The following is a 15,903-nucleotide window of genomic DNA, read 5'->3' on the forward strand; positions in this document are numbered from 1 at the left end:
ATATGCACTAGCCATTTCCAGAAGACAGATGGGTTTATTCATTCTCGCGTAAAAGAGCATCCTTTCTCTTCCACATACTTTCCTTAAATATATCAAGAGATTTAAATTTAGATATCTGAAGCTCCCACTTGATGACATGTTATTAAAACATCTGCCTTTCCAGAAGCCATTCTGTTCCCTGCCATTCCACATGTCCTTTTCTACTTCACCAGACAAAATTGCCCAATCTAAATTTCAGCTCAAGTGTTTGATGGTTTTCACGCTGAGCTCAAACTGTTAATGCTTCCCTGAGAGAATAGAATTGAAACGGGATTTAATCTAAAATAACAAAATAGAATAAAGGTTTTACATATAAATAAGTAATGTCCTGTACATCCTTATGCAAGTTTTTCTTTTCTGGATTTTAGCATGTAGGAGAGGGAAATGACAAAATGACAGGGATTCAGAATCTGACCCCATGGCAGAGACAATTCTAAATAAATGAACACTGTGTTGTCTGCTATCCAATTAACGAAGTCAATTTTAAAATTGTTTTTAAAAACTATTCATAATATTAAAATATTAACTTTTAATTTCATGTGGTTATTTTCAACAGTGACATTTTCAAATATCATGTGAGATAACCATTATGAACACCTTGCAAAATGCTAATTGGAAAGGTAGATAATTCCCTCCTTGGTAGAAGCATCACAGAAGGCTTAGACTTAAAACTGAGCGTTTCTTGCAGAACCTAATGCTTCAGTGGACTTCACATCACAAAGCAAATGACAAATTACTTGTACATTTTGGAGCTGGATTCTAGAGCAAAACCCTGTAGTCTTTGCCAGAAGGAATTAAAAAATCTTTTTCAACAAAATGAATTTAGTACTAGAACTGTCTGTCTGTCTACCCCTCCTGTCTTCCTTTCTCTTATAAACATGGCCCTCAGAAATGTCATCTCTCTCAGTTATGAAACAGGGAGGCATTATGGTGCTGTGTGGAAAAATTTAATAGGACTCATTGAACATAAAATCATGATTTGTCCAACTTTGTTGACACTGAGTACATAAATTCTGACCTGTTCTCTGTATAAACTATATCCATTTTTTCTTTTTCTGAACAGACTTAAAATGGTACCAAAAATTATCATTTCAGGGTATAAGTTCAGTTCCTTCCACTCTAACCTGAGAATGATGAAACTTCTATAATTTACTTCCTAAGGTAGGTGTGAGGTTAAAGGGGAGAGAGAATATTTTGAAAGTCCTGTGTAAGATGTTAACCTCTGTACCACTGCACATTCTCAACTATTACCTAGAAATCACAGTGACCAATAATATTTACTTACATTTCACCAACATCACTTTGTTGGTCATACAAATAAAATTAAGTTACAACTAATTCCAGTATTCTTACAGGGCTAATTATTTATCCATGATTATCCTACACAGAAACCCAGATCAATTTTTAATAACTGAGTTGCTGAGAAACCTAGAACATTTATTTAAAATGTTTTTGTTGCCCTCTCTAGTAGCTAGACAAAATAAAAACGCATAGCATGTTTTGTTTATTCAGATTGGGACCTGGAAAAGCTGTTTGTGTAGCAAGTCACAAAAAGTGTGAGGTTGGGAGCGCAAGGCTTATTATATATGTCTCTTTATCAATAATGGAAACAATGTGTGTTTGATAAACTCTATTTAAATTGGGGAAGATTAAAATCAACGATTAAATTGAGAGGTAGATTAACATTTTATGGATACTTACTATCAATATTGAACATTAACCAAATATAAATTTCAGTGTTAATTTAAGTGTATAGGGACATTTTCATGCAGGGCATATCATTATAATACACATACAGAGGACATTTTATTTGTGAATGAGTTGGTGATGTTATTCTAGAATAAATGTCCACTGTTAATGAATTGGTTGTCTGACTTAGATGGCCCCTACTTTTGTTTCTTTCTGCCAAAATTAATAAGTTCCCAAAATTTGGGGTTTAAAATGAGAGGTTTATGCAAATATTAATGACCAAGATTGATAAGTGTCAGCAACATTATAAAAAGGATAAAAGATAAGGGAAATAAGGATTCAAAACTGAGAGAAAATATTTAGTACTGGAGATTTTTCCAAGAAAAATAGCTATTTGTCATTAAACTAATGGAATGAAACCATCTCAACAATTCTCCATAAGAAATTAACATTAAATAGTTCAATGAAAGTACGGCTAGTTCAGCATAAAGTTGAAGAATTTTGCAATTAAAAGTTTTATGAGAGAAAAATAAAAATCAAAGAATATTTTTACCTTTTTCTTCATTTAAAATATAAAGCAGTATGTATGCTTTAAATAAATTAGCGTAAGCATTGCTTTATTTATGTTAAAGCAATAAAGATGGCTTTTTAAATCATCTTTATTGCTTTAACATAAATATCAGAAATTGCACAATCTGCCTAGAACACATTCACACAATACAGAAATGTACCAAATAAAAAGTCAAGCTTCCCGCCACCAGCATCTCCCCTCATCAGTTGATAACATCTATAAACAGCCAGTGCTCATCCTCCAGGCTCTTTTTCCTAGAAATATATTGCTTAATGTGACAGTCCATATAAATCTCTCTTTTTTTAAGGTTTCATACTTTCCATTCATATGGACATCCACACTGGAGGGTATTTGAGTTGTTTATAATCCCCTCCCCATCCCAGCTATATTCGGATAAATATATTTTATGCATTGAGGGAAGGAACTGGTATGAATATTTGCTGACACCCGTTCTTATTTTGAACAAGCCCATGGAGTATTTATTATTATCTCAGTTTTTACAGAGATGAGACTAAAGGTACAGAGAGGTTAATTAACTTGACTAAAGTAACATAAGCAGAAAGCAGCAAATCCAGGCCATCTGGCTCTAGAATTTGCACTCGTAGTGACTAATTTATTCCAGCAGCCTACACAGAACCCCAGCTATACTCCCAACTCTCTGTGAGGTGTTGGGCACATTTCTCCTCTTTTAAACCTCAGTCTGTTCATGTACGAAAAGAGAGATCATCATTTTTTATGTCTAGTACAGTGGAAGTGCTCAATAAAGGTTAGCAATCATCATTCTTACAATGAATTTGATCTTTATGTTCATACCTTCTTCCCGAAATGTCTAAAATACAGATCTCTAGAAGCCATGCTGCTGGGTCACAGTGTTTCGGATTTGGTTCTTTATTAGGATGTTAGTTAGCAGTGAAAAGCCATCAGGCCTGCTCTGATAGAGTTGAACATCAAAGCAACTCAGAAGTATTGATTGATAATCAGTCCTCAGGAAAGTCAAGTTGACTGCCTTCTCATTAGAGGGAAAACTTGTAATGGATTCCTTTCAAAAAGCAAGCAAGTTTCTCCTTTCTACATCTAGCCTGAAAATTGCTCTACACGTGTTTCCTCCCTCCTGTCACTTAATTCACCGGCATTAAGCACTATTTGCTTTAACTTCCATATCCTGTATTTTGTCATTTATGCAAACATGGTTTCCACTGTTGTTTCACTGTGGTCCAAGTGCTTATTTTGTTCATCCTCATCATTAAACTCATAAAAAAGTGAGTACGTATGGTTGCAGTTTCCAAATGCAAAGGTATTGGCAATAGACTTGCTGGGAAGAAAGTGTGTCTGTTTCATATTGTGCATTCATAAGTGTGAGGCATTGGTCTGTTTTCTCTTTTTATACATTCACTGAAGATGAAGCATCAAATAGATACTTTGTTGATGACTGCAGAAAATTTTTCTTTAACTTTCCCTAAAAAAGGCTCTCTTAGGAACATGAAAGATAGTCTCTTTGTTTTTTTGTTACATGAGCTTTTACCAAGTAGTTTCTGTCAGATCTGTTGGACGTTTTGTGTCTCTGGATTTTACCAACCTTTTATTTTATATGTTTGTAAATTTACCATTCTTTAATTATGTTCCCATCTATTGACTAAAATCTCAAAGAAACAGACATAAGTAAAATGGAAGAAGGGCAAAGGACATTCAAAAGCAATGATTCTTCCTGACATCTGATGTTCAAATACCTAGAATATAAACAATCCACTTTTTGTACCAAAGAGACAGAGTATTTTGGATGCTAAAAATAATTGTCACTATTTTGGGTGTATAAAATTGCCCTTTTCAGGCACAAAAACATAAGAATTTTATAAAATCACGACTGTGAGTGACTAAGTCTGAATTTCTTCTTTGACATAGCATAAAGAGAATTTGGGGCTTATATTGGAAAGATGTAATATGAACCGTCAGGTTGAGTCTGGACAAATATTCCGTGCTAATTTCAGAGTGAATGGTCCAGAAACTGTATGTCTTGCCAGTTAATATTGCTTTCAGAAAGGTATTTTTTTTTAATTACTATTTTTACAGCTTGAGACCACTGTGACACTTATCTGCAGAAAGAAGTATAATTTTACCATTTGTTGTCACAAATAGGACTTCATTCACACTATGATGCTAATTGAGTGAACCTCATCAGAAAGGAAAGCAGAAACAATCATAATCACTCCGTGGATTAAATCCTTAGCTGTAATAAGGTGGAACTCTTTCAAACCCACCTGCAGGTCTTAGAATTAATTCTGGGAGAAAGTCTTCCCAAAATAAATGTTAAGAATTAAAACAGAAGATGTGGAATATCCTGGGCTTTATCTCCACCACAGGTACTTTTTAAGAAGATTTTGACTTAAAGTTTAATTGCAAGTGAATTGTTTTTCTGGTTATAGATTGTTTTTTTCTTAAATTTTCTTAGATGTGGGTTGTATGACATATGCCATGTTGATGTTTTATATTTGATTGGCTTTTTCTACCCAAGTCAAGAGAAAGGTTGATACAAGTTGATCAGCGCCAGTCTGGGCTGTGTGATTCATCTGATTACAAAAATCTTTCCAACTTTTCTTTTAAAAGGCTGTGCAGAAATTGTTAGGTGTTTCGAGCAGTTCTTTATCAGCAAACTTACCCCTTCCTACCTCTGATTAGTACTGAGCTCTGCTTTCTGTGTTGTCAAAGCTGGCTTTGGTGCCTTGATTTTCTAGTTTATTTCCTGTGCATAGAATACTTATTTAAGGCAAAATGAAAGGTTCAGAAACTTTCAACTGTTTTCTTTTTTTTTTTTTCCACTTAGAGCTTGGTGTCTGTACATTTTTAGTTTTGTGTTTTATTTTTCTTTTTTGACTTTAAAGGCTCTGACTTAGGCTTAGAATACGGCTTGTTTTGTTACTTCCCAGGTCTTGTGTGCATTCCTGCGTGTGTGTATTTTATCCCAGCTAGTTATAACCTGATAACCTGATTTCATACTGTGCTTTAGCACAACAATACAGTCATCAAACTAAAGCAACACAGTAAGCGGTCACATTAACCATCATTTTGCTTGATCACTCGGGAGAGATTAAATTTATTCATTTTTACTATAGATAATCAAATATTAAAACATGTTAAAGGGAGGTAGAACTATTGAGCTGTGACATGCTCATTGCCAAAACAATATCTTATATGCGATGTGTAATGCTTCTTGGCAAGATGTTTGGAAGAAATTTCATCAGGTCTTTTTTTTTTTTCCCCTTCTCATTTGCATTTGGTTTATCTAAAGTGAAATCCATTCAATTTTATTGAACTGTAATTCTAGTAATTTACAATATTTACATGCTGCGGTTAGATTGAAATCAGTCCTTAATTCAAATTCAATCTAAATTTACTGCATAGTAATTAGGGCTTTGTAACTGACACGAGGGGCCTATTGATTTAATGAAAAACTTAACCTTACAGTAAGTGTTTAATTAGTTGCTGCAGTAGATTCTGTTCTGTCCTAAATTGTGGACTTTAGAGAATCAGGTACTAATTTAAATTACACAACTATATAAAGATCAGAACTAATTTTTTTTTTTACATGTAGCCTAACAGATGAATTAATTTCTTCCTCTTTGAAAGGAGAGGGGAAAGAGGCAGTAATGAAAGTAATTTCCTACCCTGCCTAATTTTATGTGAGGCCAGGCTAGCTATCCTGGAAATGATTACCTACCTCTGTTAAATATTGATACAAAGAGTTATGAAAATTAAAAGTCAATGAGATTTCTTCCAGGATTATTTTGTAAATGGAAAGCTGAAACAATATGCATACCTACTGAGAGCAGAAAGACTCTTGATACAGAAAGAAAAATAAAGGATTACCCAAAATAACACTGAAATTGTTTTTCTTTAGGTAATATGAATCGGCAGCCTCAAGCTTCCTTTTTAGCAGTTATATTAATTTATTTTCTAGATGAAAATTAAAAGCATAAGTTGAGATGTACTGTAGTGATTTTAAACTGCAATCACTGATGATCTCCTTTGAAATAAACCTAAAGCAACACAAATTATTAATATTTAATTGTAGTCATTAATTTTTCCTAATTTATTTTGAGAATTACAATAGAGTATTGAAAAAAGGACACTTTTAAACTGAATTTTAACCTGTCTATAATCTGACAGGTCTATAATTCATTTCTCTTAGTACATATTTGTGTTCTCGAAGCTAGAAATAGCAATGCTTCTATCTAAAACTAAGAGATTAATGCCAAAGGAAAGAAGATTCCTGCTGGCACATTATTCATTACTTGTCTAATTTATATTAGATGTACTAAAGGTACAGTGAAAGGAGACTTAAAAAAATAAAAACAGTATTTCTTTGATTGTCTATTTCATGTGAAAAACATAGAGCAGTCTCGATGGCAAAAAATAATTTCTCAAGTGAAATCTTTAAGTATGTTAAAATATGTTTTCAAACAGTAAAGTTTTCAACGTGCCATGTAGAGAACATGAACAGTGTACTTAATATATGAAATTGGAAAGGGTTGATAATGATACGGCTAATTCATTAATGCTACACAGCTGCATAGTATCATAGTGAGTGAACAAAGCATTTCAGTTTTGATCAACAAGGAGTTAGTCTTAAAACACATGAGCTATAACTCTATGTCAAATAAAACTGATGCCTAAAATGACTGGAACACCTGTTTCAAATGAATTCATTAATACTGAAATTAAAAGTGTTTATTTCAAAGATACCTCATTTTAAACCCTTCAATTTTTATATAAAGTTATAAGTAAAAGAATATTATTATAAAATTTCAAACTCCTAACATAAATAGAGAAATTAGAATGACACTCAAAAATTTGGGGGGGGGGGGATGTGGGGAACCTGTAATATGTGTCTGTGTGTCTAAGACTGTATTTTGTGAAAGCACTTTGCAAAACTATCTTTCTTTCCTGGACAATACATCAGATCTAGACTTCGCCACCTTGACAATACACCAGCTTTCGCCCTCACTCCCCCAGTGCACCTCAGCGTGAAAGCAATATACACCAGGTACAGAAGGTTGAAAACCACACACTCTTCCTCTCCTTAGAGTGTGTGAGCTGATGAATGGCACACACACGAGCCATATTGCCCATCTCTCAGAGTGGCCTTCGCTGCCAGCACAGCTGAAATCTGGAAGCTTGCCGCACTCACATTGTCAGCTTAAATACCCAGTAAGGACTCAAACTGGGAATAAGACAAAGTACCATTGCATGTTGATGCACTTCACTGGCCCCACCAATTAGCTGTGAAGAATATGGCTCATTTAGAAGTGCATATGATAATGCTGAAGCATAACTGAAAATTAGATATATAAAAAAGGAGGTCATTAGCTTGCACTTGTCTTATCTTCAGCTAAATGAATCACAGATAAAATCAAATGGGGTAAGTTAAGTCTTCTTAAGCTTTTGAGCCCTTTCTTGTGTATTTACATTAGATGCCTCTCAATAAAGTTTATAGCACTGCTATTTACAACACCACAGTTAATGTTGTGTTGCAGTTTTCATTACCAACCTCTATTTTCTGAGGTGCAGAGCCTTAACATAAAAATGTGTTCCAGGTTAGAAAGAAAAGCGGTGTAGTAGATTACAACCAGAAAATAAACCTAAAGACAGTATCTTTGCAATTTTCAAAGTATTAGAATGCCAAGATAGCTCACAATTACATTAGCACCTGCTATGAGTTAACGAATTCTTATAGATTAAAAATATAATCTTCTAATAGAATATTAAATGCAATTTATCCAAAATATATACTCGAGACATGTTTGTTTGTGAGTGAGAAATTGAAATGTGACTCATTATTGATGGATTTCACTAAATAAAATAATGAAGTGTCTGAGACTGTTGAAAATCGTAAGTTGCCTTCAGTTCATGGATTATGTACTTACCATAAAAGCATTATTAGGAATATAAAAATGTGTAATATTATGTCTTTCTCCAGGAGAATGATTCTAATTTTAAATGTAAAAATTAGAGAGTGCAAAACATTTTCAATGAGAAGAGAGTAGAAGAGCTGTAATGGGATTCCAATATATAATCTTGGTTGGCGAGGTTCATAGATCAACAGGATGTGTTTGTGTTGTTACTGTTTAGTTTCTAATTCTTAATATTGATACCAATACAAGCACATCTGACAGTTGCCTGAAACAAAACATCTGGAGATATCTCACCTTCTAGCAATCTAGAGCTCATCATGTGAAAGGCCTAGGTCCAGAAGATCAAATCTGTGAGCCCTCTTTCAACATCTGTCTACCCCAGTTAGTTCTGGTCCCATTGAGTCCAGATCCTTCTATGTCCCTGAAGGATGCTAGAAATATGGTGTCTGAACTTTGATGAACACCTCTTGCTGGCCAGACCTGCCTCTGGAGAATAACATGGACATGAAACAATTCCCTACTCTGATAGTTTGGCTCCTGAAATTCTAAAGATAATATTGACTCCTAAAAATCATGCAAATTTCTGGCTTATGTCAAAGAGAATTGAACTGCATGCTGAAGCTGGTCTCCTTAAGATGGTCATGGAAGATCATCGCAGAGTGTTTGGAGGGGAGGCTGTGGAACAGACCTGAACTTTGCAGTCAGGCATCTAGGGGGATTTTTGGCTTCACATTGAGCTTCTCCGTGGCTTTTCTAAAGTCTGTTTCTTCTAAATGGAAAGATGATATTTAACTTGCATGGTGATTTGAGGGCCTGAATCAAATTTTATACACACACCACATACTTAGTATTGTAGAGGCAGACATGATGCTGGTTATCATTATGCCCACCATCAGTAGAACCGGCGAGTGTTGGACAGTAAGTCTTTATGTTTCCCTTCGGTTTTCTTCTAGGTTCTTCATCTCTGAACCCCCTGAATGCCCACTCTGTGGGATTTTCAAGATTACTAGGTGGCAAAATCAGGACAAGCCACAGGGTAAACATCACCTCATTCTCTCTAAGAGTTTCATTTTTTTACTCAGCCAGCAAAATAAGAAATTTGATTTTAGGTAGGAAAACAAAACTGTAAGAAATGTTTATTAATTAACCATGCTATAGACCGAGCTCCAAAACTTTTCTTAACCTTTGTTGACATTTAACCCTCTATGTAATCATTTAAAAATAACTGTGGGTTTTGGAAATCTTGAATATATATGAGAGATTAAAATGGGTTTGTTACAAGTTTACCGGTATAGTGACAGAAAGCATTGGCTAGACCATTGTCTTGTTTGTGTGTGCATGATTTGTATAGATGTGTATTATAATAAATTTAAACAAATTGCAAAGTTCAATGTCCTTAGCCCTCAGATTGAGTGTGCATAATAGACAGTGTTTGAGCCACCAGATCTCACTTAATGGTAAATTTGTCATAAGGAACCATTTGCCGAATTTCCAAAGGCAAGGGTGTTTGCCTCGTCAGAAACCGGGCAGAATTTCCAGTCTAGGATCACATACAAGGTGCAGATCACCCAGCAGTTATGACTTCTTTCTGTAGCTGCTGTTACCTAGATCAAGGTCCTCTAAGTCTTACAATATACAGTCTACACTTTGCTCAGTCGTGTCCGACTCTTTGCGACCCCATGGACTGTAGCCTACCAGGTTCCTCCATCCAAGGGATTTTCCAGACAAGAATACTGGAGTGGGTTGCCATTTCCTTCTCGAGGAGATCTTCCCAACCCAGGGATTGAACTCAGGTCTCCTGCATTGTAGGCAGATGCCTTACCATCTGAGCCGTCAGGGAAGTCACACAGTAAGTCTTAAAATAATCTCCTCTAAAGGACACTGGGAGACCAAGTGGCATGTGAACAGAGGGTACCCTCACAGCAAATTGTTGGAGTGCTAAGAAGCCCATTCATTCATTTGCAGGCAACAGCCTTGAAATTCTGAAAAGGACCCCTGTCCCTTCCCAAGGCAGTCGCTGGCCTGAAAGCTTGTCTTCTGCTCCGTGTTGGGTGTTAGGCCTCCACTGTCTCTCTCGAGAAGAATCACAATTGTCCACTTCATGTTTTCTCTCTTTAGACAGAACCTCTCCTTAGCAGTGACTTTTAGAAAATTCCAGAATAAGCTACTGAAGCAACTTCAAAAATAGTCGGTGAAATCAGAATGGGCTTAAAAAGTACTGCCATATGTGTGCCTCTGTGTGTGGACAGAGAGATGGATCGATTCAGATAAGGCTGAGATTAAATAGTTTAAATTATAACCATGTGAGATTTTTTGTTGTTTCTGTATTTTACTTTCAGTAATTTATTTACAGTCATAATCCTAATTCAGGAATTTCAACATTTGATCTAGACTCTCTTTATATCATCCAGGAGTCTCACTGTTTATTTTTAAAAGTTATATAAAATATTTGACTACACATATAGAATTGTACAGTAGGCAAAACAATCTTATATATATGTGTGCTTGGAGGTGTGTATATAATTAGAAATTCCAGATACAGGAAGCTATCATTTGTTAAGTTTCTCCAGATAACTATTTCTACCTTCTTTCAATCCTGATTTTAAATAAAGTTGATGGAAAAGTTTATTTTCAGCTCACCATAGTACACATTTGTAATTATCGTCCAATTGTAAAGTATCCATCAGGGTACTCTTCTGGGTTCAGTAATGCCATTTGTAATATTTCAGAAACAATTGATCTGAGATGAGGTTCAATAAAATTCTCTGTCTTAATTTAGCTATTTGTACTGTAGCATGCTTGCTCCAAGTTAAGATTGTATTTTATTTTCAGATAACCTCTTTTTTGTTTGTACTTTGATGTGGGAATATTTTTAGTGTGTATCTGGGGATGAGTCAGCTCAGCAGATGGTAGGTTGCCCTCCACAGGTTGCACTTTGCCTGTTTTGCAAGTTTGTGACAGACTGCAGGGACGTGCTGAGTCATCCGTCCAGTCAATAATGTGTCTGGGACATTAATGCAGCAAACATCTTTATGAGTTCAAACGCATCCATTTGTCCCACTCCAATAAAATTGGTCAATACAGTAAGGCATGGCATTCCATTCAGAAAGAAGGCACTGTGTTAATTGCCCTCATCTGGGCAAGAGGAAAGAATTAATTGTGGTCGTTTTTATGGAGTTTTCAAATAGGACTACAGAAAATCTTCCTTTCTTTGTGCTGATACATAGGAGGAGTACAGAAAATCATTTTTGGTCGAAACACCTTGCATATTGGTAAGCATTAGAATAACAATGGTGGGTATTGTTAGCAGCAGTGATCACCTCTGTTATTATCATCAGCCATGTTATTTTTAAATATAAGAATCTATCGTGTGGTGTATGCTGTGTAGAACTTTCACCCGTTGATGAGTCTCTAGAGTCTTGTGCTATGGAGCAAATAATTTTCCATCTGTCTTCAGATTTTTCAAGTATCATGCTCTCTGATGACTTGAAACTGTCAAGGCATGCTTCCTCCCATCCCTCCCCCACAATATAATTTTACATTTTGCATATAAAACAAACCTGCCATTTAACATATTTTAAAATTAAAATTATTTGTTAATGTCTTGCAAATTAGTTTTGATTCTCTCTGTAAGTTTCTTTAAAATGCCTTCCAAGATTTTATGGTTTAGGAATGCAATTTATGGTCTTTCTGACAAAAGTTGGATTTTTGAATTTTCTGATAAATCAGACACATATTTGTTCACTTCATCAAGATGGAGTGGAATGGTACATGCCTGGATGAACAGGAAAGGGTATATTAAGATTCAAGCTTTCAGTTTTATTTGTTTGTTGCTCTTAGGCTTTTCTTTTTTACAAAATTGAAATTAAAGTTGAATTCACTATTTAAAAAACAGAGAAAATTCATGTTCACATTATGAAGTATAAAATCATTATAACATAAATATATGTGGATTATTCCAAATAAAATAAGAATTTATTTTATCTTTTTTCTCATATTCTTCTACATATTTTCTGTCTGCTTCACTTACCCCAATTCTCAGAAAAAAATAAAAGTTTTAAAAATCCTAAGAACAGATGATGATAGATGGGTTATTTCTCACATTTCAGAACTCTATTATATAAGTATACATATATTTTAAGATTATGCCTTGATAAAGTAAGTAACAGGTAGAATTTCCCATTATGTGAGAGATGTATTTCAGGACTTCTTTAAAAAATAGATACAGAGATAGTACTGCCAATTAATCATTTTTGAAGGCTGTTGAATGGTACTAAGTAATGACTCTCTTAAAACTCATTGTTGGAAGTTCACACAGATGAGTGCTATTAAAATATATTATTTTAGGTATGACTTTGCTTTTAAGTCAGAAAAGTGGACATTAATTTGTAGTTTTCTACATTAGTAATTTATCTACTTATGTAAATCAATTCATTCAATATATTCTGACAGTTTGGTCTTAACGAAGAAAAAGTGAATACCACTTCCTTAACATATTGTATGAATTTTTAAAAATTGAAAATCATATGATAATGTTTCTTTCATCATTTCTCCTAATCTAGTGAATGTCATTTTGGAAGCAAAAGCATATTTGGCTGAATAAACCTAGGTAATAGTTAGTCTTTCTCCTTTGTGATGCTAAAGTAACTTCCTTGTAGTTTTATTATTTGTCACTTACTATTACACAAACACAGCTGCATCTATAGTGTTTGGACAGTCATTAATAATATCTTTTAAGTGCTTGTAGTCTGACAAACAGGTGTGTCTATGTGTAAGAAAATATGCCATAATTATTAAAAAAAGATGTATTCAACTAGAGAATTCTTTAAAGGTGGTAAAATTAAGCTTGTACACAATTTTGGGAAAAATATAAATACTGCTTCTACTTTTTCACAAAATACCATGTGTTTTAACAAGTCCCAAAATAACAGTTTGTAGAAATTCATTTCATCCCTTTTAAATAATAGAGACACTCTGAGAATGAAATGAGATAATATGTGTAGATGTATTGACAGTATAAAAGCAAACATAATATTGGGTTGGCCAAAAAGTTTATTCAGGTTTTTCCGTAAGATGTTACAAAAACGCTCAAACAAACTTTTTGGCTAACCCAATATATTAGTTGTCTTATTTATAAAGCTTTTATAAGTGTAGATGATAACTCTGGGCACTAGTGGGATCTAGTTCTGACAAGTTTATCTGTCTTATATTAGCATAGAAGTGTCTTTTTTTTAAATATTAGTGAACAAATTCAGCTGTGATAGAAATCATGACTTCCATCGTGAGTACTTTCAGTGACACATTTGGCATAGGGTCTATCTCTGTACTATAGATTTTGTATTCTAGCTAAATTGTATTGTAAAACTCAGGGTGCAGACAAATTCTTGTGTGATCATAGGCACATCAAATAATCTTTCTGGGTCCACTGTTCGATCTGTAATGTGAGAGGGCTAGATTAGACAATATTTTGTTCTCTTAAAACTATACATTTTCAAGAAACTTTGCATTTCACATATCTATTTAATGCTGCTTTATCTAGTCAGTTATGGAGATAATGCCTTTACTTCTTTGTGTGTGTGTGTGTGTGTGTGAGAGAGAGAGAAAGATTAAATATATTGGCTATAATAACCAAAAAGAAATGGTTTGTGTACATCTGTTTGATGACTTCTGAGTCCCCCTCCAAAAAATTCAAATATAAGTAAAGGTAAGAATGCGTTTAGTGTATAGTCCAGAAAACGTTGAATGCTTGAACTCTTAATGAAGAACAGGCACCAGGGAGGTTTTGGTGTAAATGTGTAAAAAGTCTTTCCAAATCAGAACTCATACATGGTAGATGAGATCTGCAATTGCAAGCATCCCAGAAGAGGAAGGTCACCAAGAGAAGATGATGTTACTGGTTACTTGACACGTGGAGCTTTGCTATCCCTGGAGAGAAGAGGTGGGTTAGAGTTAAAGAGATAGGCTATTTTTTGCATGTTTTGATCTATTTCACCTCTAACCATTGATATGTGAAGTGGATGCTTCTAACCTGTGAAGTGGATGCTATTATTTTTCACATTTTGTGAATGAGACGGCTGAGACACAAAACAGTTAAGTAAGTCGTTCAAGCTTATACACATCACAAGTGTGGAATCAGTGTTTGAACCCAACAGTCTCGTGTGCTACTTATGACTGTGTTATATTCCTTCTCAGCTGCCCATAGGCCATCTCCACTTAAATGCCATCAACACCACCTAGAAGATCAACGATTGAAAATCCAAACCTGCCAAAGTCTGCTTCCATTTTTCTCATTGTTCTTACAATCGTGTTCTATTCATGGTCTTGTATATAAAGCTATTTTCATCTGTTTACTTTATCCTCAGTATTTAATGAGACACTGAGGAGTTTCCCTCTGCCAAAATTTCTTTATCTGTCTCTTCTTCTTTTTGTCTTGCCTTTTCATTAAGAGTTTCATAATTTCTCACCTGAACGGGTAAAATAGACTTTGATTTGTCCTCAGACTGTTACTCATTACATTCCAATCTATCTTCCAAGCCTGTGCTTAGAGGTATCTTTATAAAATACACATGTACTCCTGTCATTTCTCTATTAAAGTGCCCTAATGGTTCTTCTTAATATTCAAGATGCTGAAACTTCCTACATCTTGACCAAACTCATTGATAAGCTCTAGTATTTTTCTGGTAGATCTTTAGGATTTTCTGTGTATAGTATCATGTCATCTGCAAATACTGACAGTTTTATCTTTTCTTTTCCAATTTGGATTCCTTTAATTTCTTTTTTTTTTTTTTCCTCTGATTAGTCTGTCTAGGACTTCCAAATCTATGTTGAATAAAAGTGGCAAGAGTGAATTAAAATGGTGAGTGTGGGCATCCTTGTCCTTGATCTTAGAGGAAATGATCAGAAACTCTCACTTGTCACACCTGTGCCATCTTTCCAGATTTATTCCCAACTCTCATCCCCTTCCTCAATGTCAACCTCACATACCTTATTATTCTAAACAATTTTCTTCTGTTCCCCCCCTCCACCTTGGATGTTCAGCTCAAATGCCATCTCTATTTCATTCATCCATTGAAAATGACTTGTTGAGAATGTGTGAAGTCTTCAGGCACTGAACTAAATATTAGAAACCCAAGGATAATCAACATGGATATTGTTTGTTTCTTCCTTGAGCTTATGGTTTAGTTAACTATCAAGACAGACAAATCTGCAGAGAATCAGAACTACAAGATAGAGGAACTATGTTCTTTAAATATGGATTCAGGAGAAGAAATTGGAGACTTTCAGGAATAAGTTACATCTAGGTTGCAAACTCAAGGAGTAATAGAAATTCATCACAGAATTGTAAATATAGTTGTTCTGGCACCAGTAACAATACCTATAAATATCCTGGAGGTCTTTGGTATCTCAGAGGAAAAATAATGTGTTGAAAAGTGAAATTTGTCTAGGATTCCCTTGCACTCCCCTTTTCCCTGCTTCAGTGAGGTCTCAAAGCATCCATCCCTGTTTCACTCCATCATGATACAGGATCACTGGATATAGTGATCCTATATATATTGTTTATTTGCTCACTAGACTCAAAGTCCCTTCATGGCAGGTCCTTTGCAAACACTTAGCATATACTGCAGAGATATATGGATTGATTTTAAAAGATGCTAAGATATCTGCACCATTGTATGATGATGAGGCTTTGTGTGTAAA

This window comes from Cervus elaphus, chromosome 32 (assembly GCF_910594005.1).
Source record: "Cervus elaphus chromosome 32, mCerEla1.1, whole genome shotgun sequence".
Taxonomy (NCBI): Eukaryota; Metazoa; Chordata; class Mammalia; order Artiodactyla; family Cervidae; genus Cervus; species Cervus elaphus.